General features: G+C 51.0%; 1 pseudogene; it reads left to right on the top strand.

Moving 5' to 3' along the window:
* Window positions 1–654: 654 nt before the first annotated feature.
* LOC144131857 (uncharacterized) lies at window positions 655–1979 on the top strand (annotated as a pseudogene).
* Window positions 1980–6308: the final 4329 nt, after the last annotated feature.

Genomic DNA, 6308 nt, shown 5'->3' with positions numbered 1-6308 from the left:
ACGTGCTCATTACGCTATTGAGGCTTGTCTATGCAAGCAGCTTTCTCAGAATGGCGGCGCTATGCCAGCTGGTTGGGGCAGAAGAGACTGCTCAGCGCAATAAATATCGCTAAATGGCGATGTACATGTCTGCGTTCGCGTTGCGTCATGAAACTGGTAAGCTAAAGTGTAAATGATAACTAAATGGTTTTCTTAGATAGGTTGCCCATTTCTCACTTTTTAAGTTTGAGTAAAGTTCCACTGTCCTCACAGACACAATCTGGGAAAAGCAGCGGGTCAGATTTTTGCTTTTGACATTTCTTTGTTGTTGATCTTTTTTGCCTTGCGAAACAAATAAATGCTCTTAATGCATTAAGCATTGTCATCAACAATCGCGGAGAAGGTTTTATTGCAGCTGCGATTGAGTGCTTTGGATCCTTTTTGCCAGATCACGTCTCATATCTTTGAGTTCGTCGTCGCAATCGTTGCGACGCCCCGGTAAAACGGGGGTAGTATCAGCGAGCAGTACCGGCTATGAGTGCACACCAGCAAGTAAATGCCCCGCGACATTGAAATCATCCCTTAATGCATAAAGAGATTCAATGAAGCAATTGGTGCCGGTGATTGATGATATGACACGTAACTAAACTACTAATGCTTGGTTTTTACAGGTGTTGCTGCTGTTTGAAGATGGTCAACGCAAGTGAAGAGGAGGAGCCTTCCGACCAGCTAAACATTCAGCAGATCCCAGACAAGTACATCGGCTACATCATGCACTTCATGCTTAAGTTTCAGAACGACACATCAGAGTTTAGCAAGCCTCAACTGCGGCGCACCTTCTGTTCGTCCTATCCGCTCTTCCTCGTGCTCTACGGGTCCCCCTTCGTGTCGCCTCTCATCGCTAACTACTGGATGGTGTTGCATATATATCGCGAGAAGCGGCCGCGAGAGACCGTGTGCGTGTACCCTTTCGCAAGAGCTCTCAACAACATCTTCAAGCTGCTCGTCGTGATGCCCATTTTCTCGTGACACTCTTCCTCCACAACTGGCTCTTCGGAAGCTTCCTGTGCTTTGCGTCGCCCATTGTGCAGGATTTTACCTTCTACTTGACCCTCCTGACGTTCGTGGCGATTGCCTGCGACCGGTACTGGTATGCCATGAACCCGATGAAGCGCCAGATACCACCCTTGCTGTGCCTTTTCGGTGTGTGCCTGGTGGCCGGAATGCTAACGCTGCCGTACGCGGCCTACACCAAGTTCCTCGACCTGCAGCAGTACTTGGGCGAGCAGTTCCGGGGAGCAGGCATCTGTGCCATCAACCTGACGGAGAACATCGAGGAGTACATCCGCGGCCTGTTCATTGTCCTGTATGCCCTGCCGGTCGCGCTGGTCATCTACCTCCACGTCAAGGTGAGCGTCGAGAGCAAGGCCCAGGAGACGTCGCAGTCGCTCGCCCTGCACGCTCGGCGAGAGAGCAACGGCGGCGAAGAAGCGTCCGTCTGCTCTCTGGCCTCGTCCATGGTGCCCGACTCGGTGCACAGCACGCGCTCATGCGCCACGTTTCCCGTCGCCACGAGGGACTCGTGCCCGCGCTCCGAGGCGTGCCGTGGTGCGTCAGCCGCCTTCTACAAAGACTCGCCGCCCGAGGACTCAGTCGACTGGATGAAGGAGCGCCGCACCCAGAACACCGTCATGATGCTGGCCACCGTGTACGCCGCCTGCCTGCTGCCGCTCAACGTGCTTCGTTTCATCGTGCACGTGGTGCACGAAGGGCCGTAGCATAGCGTGCACTTCGACCGGTCGTTCGCATTCGCCGTGCTCATCGCCTTCCTGCCGACACTCGAGACGCCCTACCTGTTCCGCGTCTGGCACCTTAGCACTCGCCTCAGCGTGGACGCCTGCCAGTACCGAAATCTGCGGCGCGTCTCCGGTGCGTCCGGAGGGGGCCGCAAGCTGCGGAGCAACTCGAGGGCCTGGACGGTCTGAATGGCCGGAATCGAACCCAAGGTGCCATCACCACTGAAGCCACTGTGCGTGTGGAGAAGGCGGCTTCACGATGTTCAACCAAGTTCTGCGTGTTCCGCCGCGGCCCCTTGGGACAAGGCGGCCGTGAAACGCCCACTGAACGTCATAAGGCGCGTACAGCCATGATGTATCTCTGTGCTGCACGTGCCATGATTGGTGTCCTAATTAGGGCAATCTGTATGCGCCTTGCACGCGCTTCTCGTTGGAGGCGCGGCGTATAGGAGGTATTCACTGGGGTCGCGTTACCAGACGGCGCGAGCGTCTTCGCGGCAAGCCCGTCATTTTGGTGGTCGTTTCACGCCAGTTCGCACAGTGACAAGCACGCCGTGAGGTACCCGGCTTATATTGTTAGAGATCGGTAACATCTTTGCATGTTATAAAATGCGCCAACGTCCACTTTTGTTTGTGGAACGCTTTGTGTGAATGAAGTTTGCAGCAGAATTCTTTAGTGCCATGACATAATTAATGAAGCTGCCTGTTCAGTGTTTCAGTTCGGCGGCCGCCTCATGCCACAACTCGGCAGCAAGACTGGCCGACTGCATCACACGCAAGAATGTACACGACTTGCTGCGTTTCATATCAGTTGATAACTGTCTGCTACTCATCCAGAACACATCGTGGATAAACAGCACATGATTAATTGCGGCATGCCACATGAAACTGGCGCCGCAGAAACTCATATTTCCGGCGGCTGTTACGCGAAGCGCTTAAGCTTCACAAACGGGTGTTTCAGCAGAAAGGCAAAATGTCATAGCCGCCTTATTTACGCGAGAGTAAATACTCTCATGCGCTCGCAGCATGAATGGCTGGCCCTGCGAGAATGTTTTTCAGTTTTGATTTTAGCAACGTAGCGTTTCTTCGAGTGCACAAGACCTGGAATCTAGGCCGGTTCGCAGCAACGCGATGTGCAGCGATTCCGCTGGATTCGGTAGAAACACGTCACTTTCAGCAGAGAGAGATGACAAATTAAGCTGGCTAAGCGAACAGACACGTCGAATTACCCATCTCTCCTAGGCACCCTCAAGGAATTGCACCGTGCCATTTATTCGTATGCTTTCATTTCTTAACCTGTCGGCATGTGCACAAGGCGGGTCTCGATATCGGTGAATTCAACGCACGGCAGCAGTCCTAGACATCGCACACCCCACCGGCGCCTGCACATTCCAACGTGTGTCTGTTTTCACAGAGTGGAACCTTTTCAGCGTTCCCGCTCTTTTCTATTTCCCGCAGTTCATGACATATCCACCCAATCACATGGTTTTACGGAGCGGACAGACGCGAAATAAACTCAAAGATCACCGGCGAGTTGAATGCTGCGGCTGGCTGCGGCGGCTGCACGCGTGACTGCCAACGTGGCGAATGCCGCGCCGGCCATTAAGCGGGGGCTACATGGGGCGTTTTTCTCCTGCGATTATCGCGCGTAGACAAAAAAAAAAAAAAAACGCGCCGGAGGGACGCTGGCCAGGCTACATGAGGCGTACAAGCGGCGAACGCCGCCGCAGTGTGGCCAGTCAAGGCAAAAATGTTTTGGCCACCACTAAATGAACGATCAATGCTTATATGTTGTTTGCTTGTGTTATAATTATTAAATTAGGCAATAGATATCCTAGAGTTATGTCTATACACATTTTCAGGTATGTTTAGTATTATCTCGATATTTTTGTGGATGTTCAGCGGAGAGAGTTGGCCAGAACTGTTTCGCCTGGCGACCCTGTGCGACTGAAATGGCGGTGCGGATTGGGCAGACACTATATGTGAGCTTCGTTCTGTGCATTGCTTGTGGCTCTCGTTGCTGAAAACCAGTTTTGAAAAGAGTTTTCATTTACTTCGAGCGGACGGCAAGCAGGGAGATAACTGCGAGGGAGAACACGCCGCTTCTATTCTTGTGACCAAGGCCAGTGTCCATGGGGGCACATCGGCGTCTTCTGTTATTAAAGAAAAGATTATTGCTCATGAAAATGAGGGACATAGAAGACAAGCAGAAAATAAAGAGGAAATTCTAGGTGCACCCCATCTGGCAAGTAAGAAAGGAGGAGGGTGAATAACGCGCGCGAAGTGCTCAAGGGACGCTAAGACGGCTGGCCGCTGCCGCCGAATACAGACGGAAGTAACTCCGGCAGGCACTTCCGGTAGCGTCTGACGCGCGCACGCCGCGTCAATATCTAGCCGTTCCTGATCGGCGGCGGCGGGCGTTTTTCTTGACGCCGGGCGTCAAATCTGCGCCGTCGGGCGAAAATCGCCTCAAAAACGCTCCATGTATTCCGGGCGTTAGCGCCCCTTGTGAATGACGTCACGTGAATACCTCCTGGGCCTTGTTCTTGCATCACGCATTTTGGGCGATCCGCTGCATGCCTCACCGCCGCATCGCCGAGGCTATCTTGTGGGGGGTGTCTACTTTGTAGCTGTCACGAAGCAATCGATGGAGGTCGTCAAGCGTAGACAAGACGCATAGAAAAGAATCTTTAAATGAATGGTGTTGCGTGCAGCGAATAAAATTTTTAAGATGGTTTGCATGCAACACATGGGCAAAATAGGTTTAGGTAATCTTGTCTCCTCCTGCTTGCTTTTGATAGCTATTTTCAGTCTCTCTCTCTCTCTCTCTGTCTATCACTGAGAGCTGGGCCATCTTTGCCACCCAAATTGCTTTCTTATCAGCAGCTGCCGGACTGGTACTATAGATGCTTTTTGCTGTGTCTAAAAGAGCGTGAAGCTTCAAAGGTTCTGAATGGACAAACTATGCGCGTCTCCATGCACTGCGTCTGTTCGCCGCTGCGAGCGGACATCCCCCGGGCCGGGCTCGCTGGTTGTTGCGTGCCAGCACCTCGCAACTGCCGCAGAATTTAGACCACGGCACCCGTTTTATTCATACAAATAACCCAAATTTAGCGCTTGAATTTATATCGCATAACTGTGTGTCTAGGAGATGAGAGCAGTTAAGAAACGCTGCAGTCTTTCAGAGCCTTTGAAGCGGACAAAGGAAGCATACTAAATGTATTTCGCCACTCTATTAAGAATCTGGTTTTGAAACATTCACGCCATTCACATAACAATTTCATGTGCACTGGAATATAAGATGTGCCTTGAGCGCTGTGCATTTTACAGGATGTGCCTACCTGTTCCAATTATGGAACGCGAAAGTCTTCAATTTTCCAATTTTTTTTTAAATGAGAAAGCGAGAGCCTTTGTTTGTTTATCTAGATTTCATATATCTGAGTCTCCATGTTTTAACCTTTTTCTCAAGTCGGACGAATTTTACGAAAATGGCAAGACGACAACATTGCAGTTTTTCCCCGTGCACCCTAACAGGAAAATCAAAACTGAACCCCAGATAAGCACTCTAAAAATACACATTGCGTTAAAAGGCGTCTGCGACGGCAGTATATTGAGTGCCGGGGGAAGTTTTCGATATGCGCTCTTTTCAGTAATTAGTGCATTTTCGATTTTGTGATGGAGTACTCTGTGGGCATGATTTATTGTTTTGCGCCCGCTGATGCCTCTCCCAGAACAAAGTGTACAAACGCTGGCATAGCCTCTGCCCAGCATGCGTTAATTCCCGATGCGCCCACCCGATTCGCCCGTTTCCAAGGATTTGTGGAGGACGACATCGCTAGGAGCCATCTGCCCACTTCACGGCTCTCGTACGTGACGGCGTGGTGCGCAGTGAACGGAGCACGCTTTCGAACTCTGCTGAACGCTTCCTACCCGGAAGGTGTACTGTAGGCGCATGTGCGACCCTGTGTGAGATCATGGTAGAGTAAGGCGTGGATACAGTTCGACTTTATGCCAGGCGAGTGCGAAAGGTGTAAGAAGAGCGAGATACGCTTACTTCTGTCCACGCCTAGGTGTACTATCATCAAACGCGAACGCCACCGATGGTCACCCAGGCGGCAAACAGTGAACGTGCAGTCGATGTGCGCATTATGGATATCTGTTCGCTCCGGTCCATTGATTTCAAGCGCACGGCATCAGTAGCGGCTGCCTGGCTAGCGGTGCACTTTCTCAGCATCCTTTCTGTTAGAGCTTGGGCAGTTATTACGCCGCTTGACAGCAATTTCCCCTGGTCATTTTGCATATACTGCTGATTTCTACTGCTTAGCGAGGTTGCGAATGTCCATATTTTGGGTTGTGTTCTCCTTTGCTTGTTTTTGTCTGAGGTACTTTAGATTGTACTGGTGGTAGAGTCGCTATTGTGAATTGACATGTTTTGGACAAGAAACAAACGTGCTAGAAAATACTTGTTCGCCTTAAGACGGAATATTTGTTAAACATCAGATAATTCGAACTGCGCTTACCGCAGAAAAAGTC

Source organism: Amblyomma americanum, chromosome 1 (genome assembly GCF_052857255.1).
Source record: "Amblyomma americanum isolate KBUSLIRL-KWMA chromosome 1, ASM5285725v1, whole genome shotgun sequence".
NCBI lineage: Eukaryota > Metazoa > Arthropoda > Arachnida > Ixodida > Ixodidae > Amblyomma > Amblyomma americanum.
The sequence above is the reverse complement of the archived record's forward strand: the minus strand, read 5'-3'. Positions and strand labels throughout refer to the sequence as shown.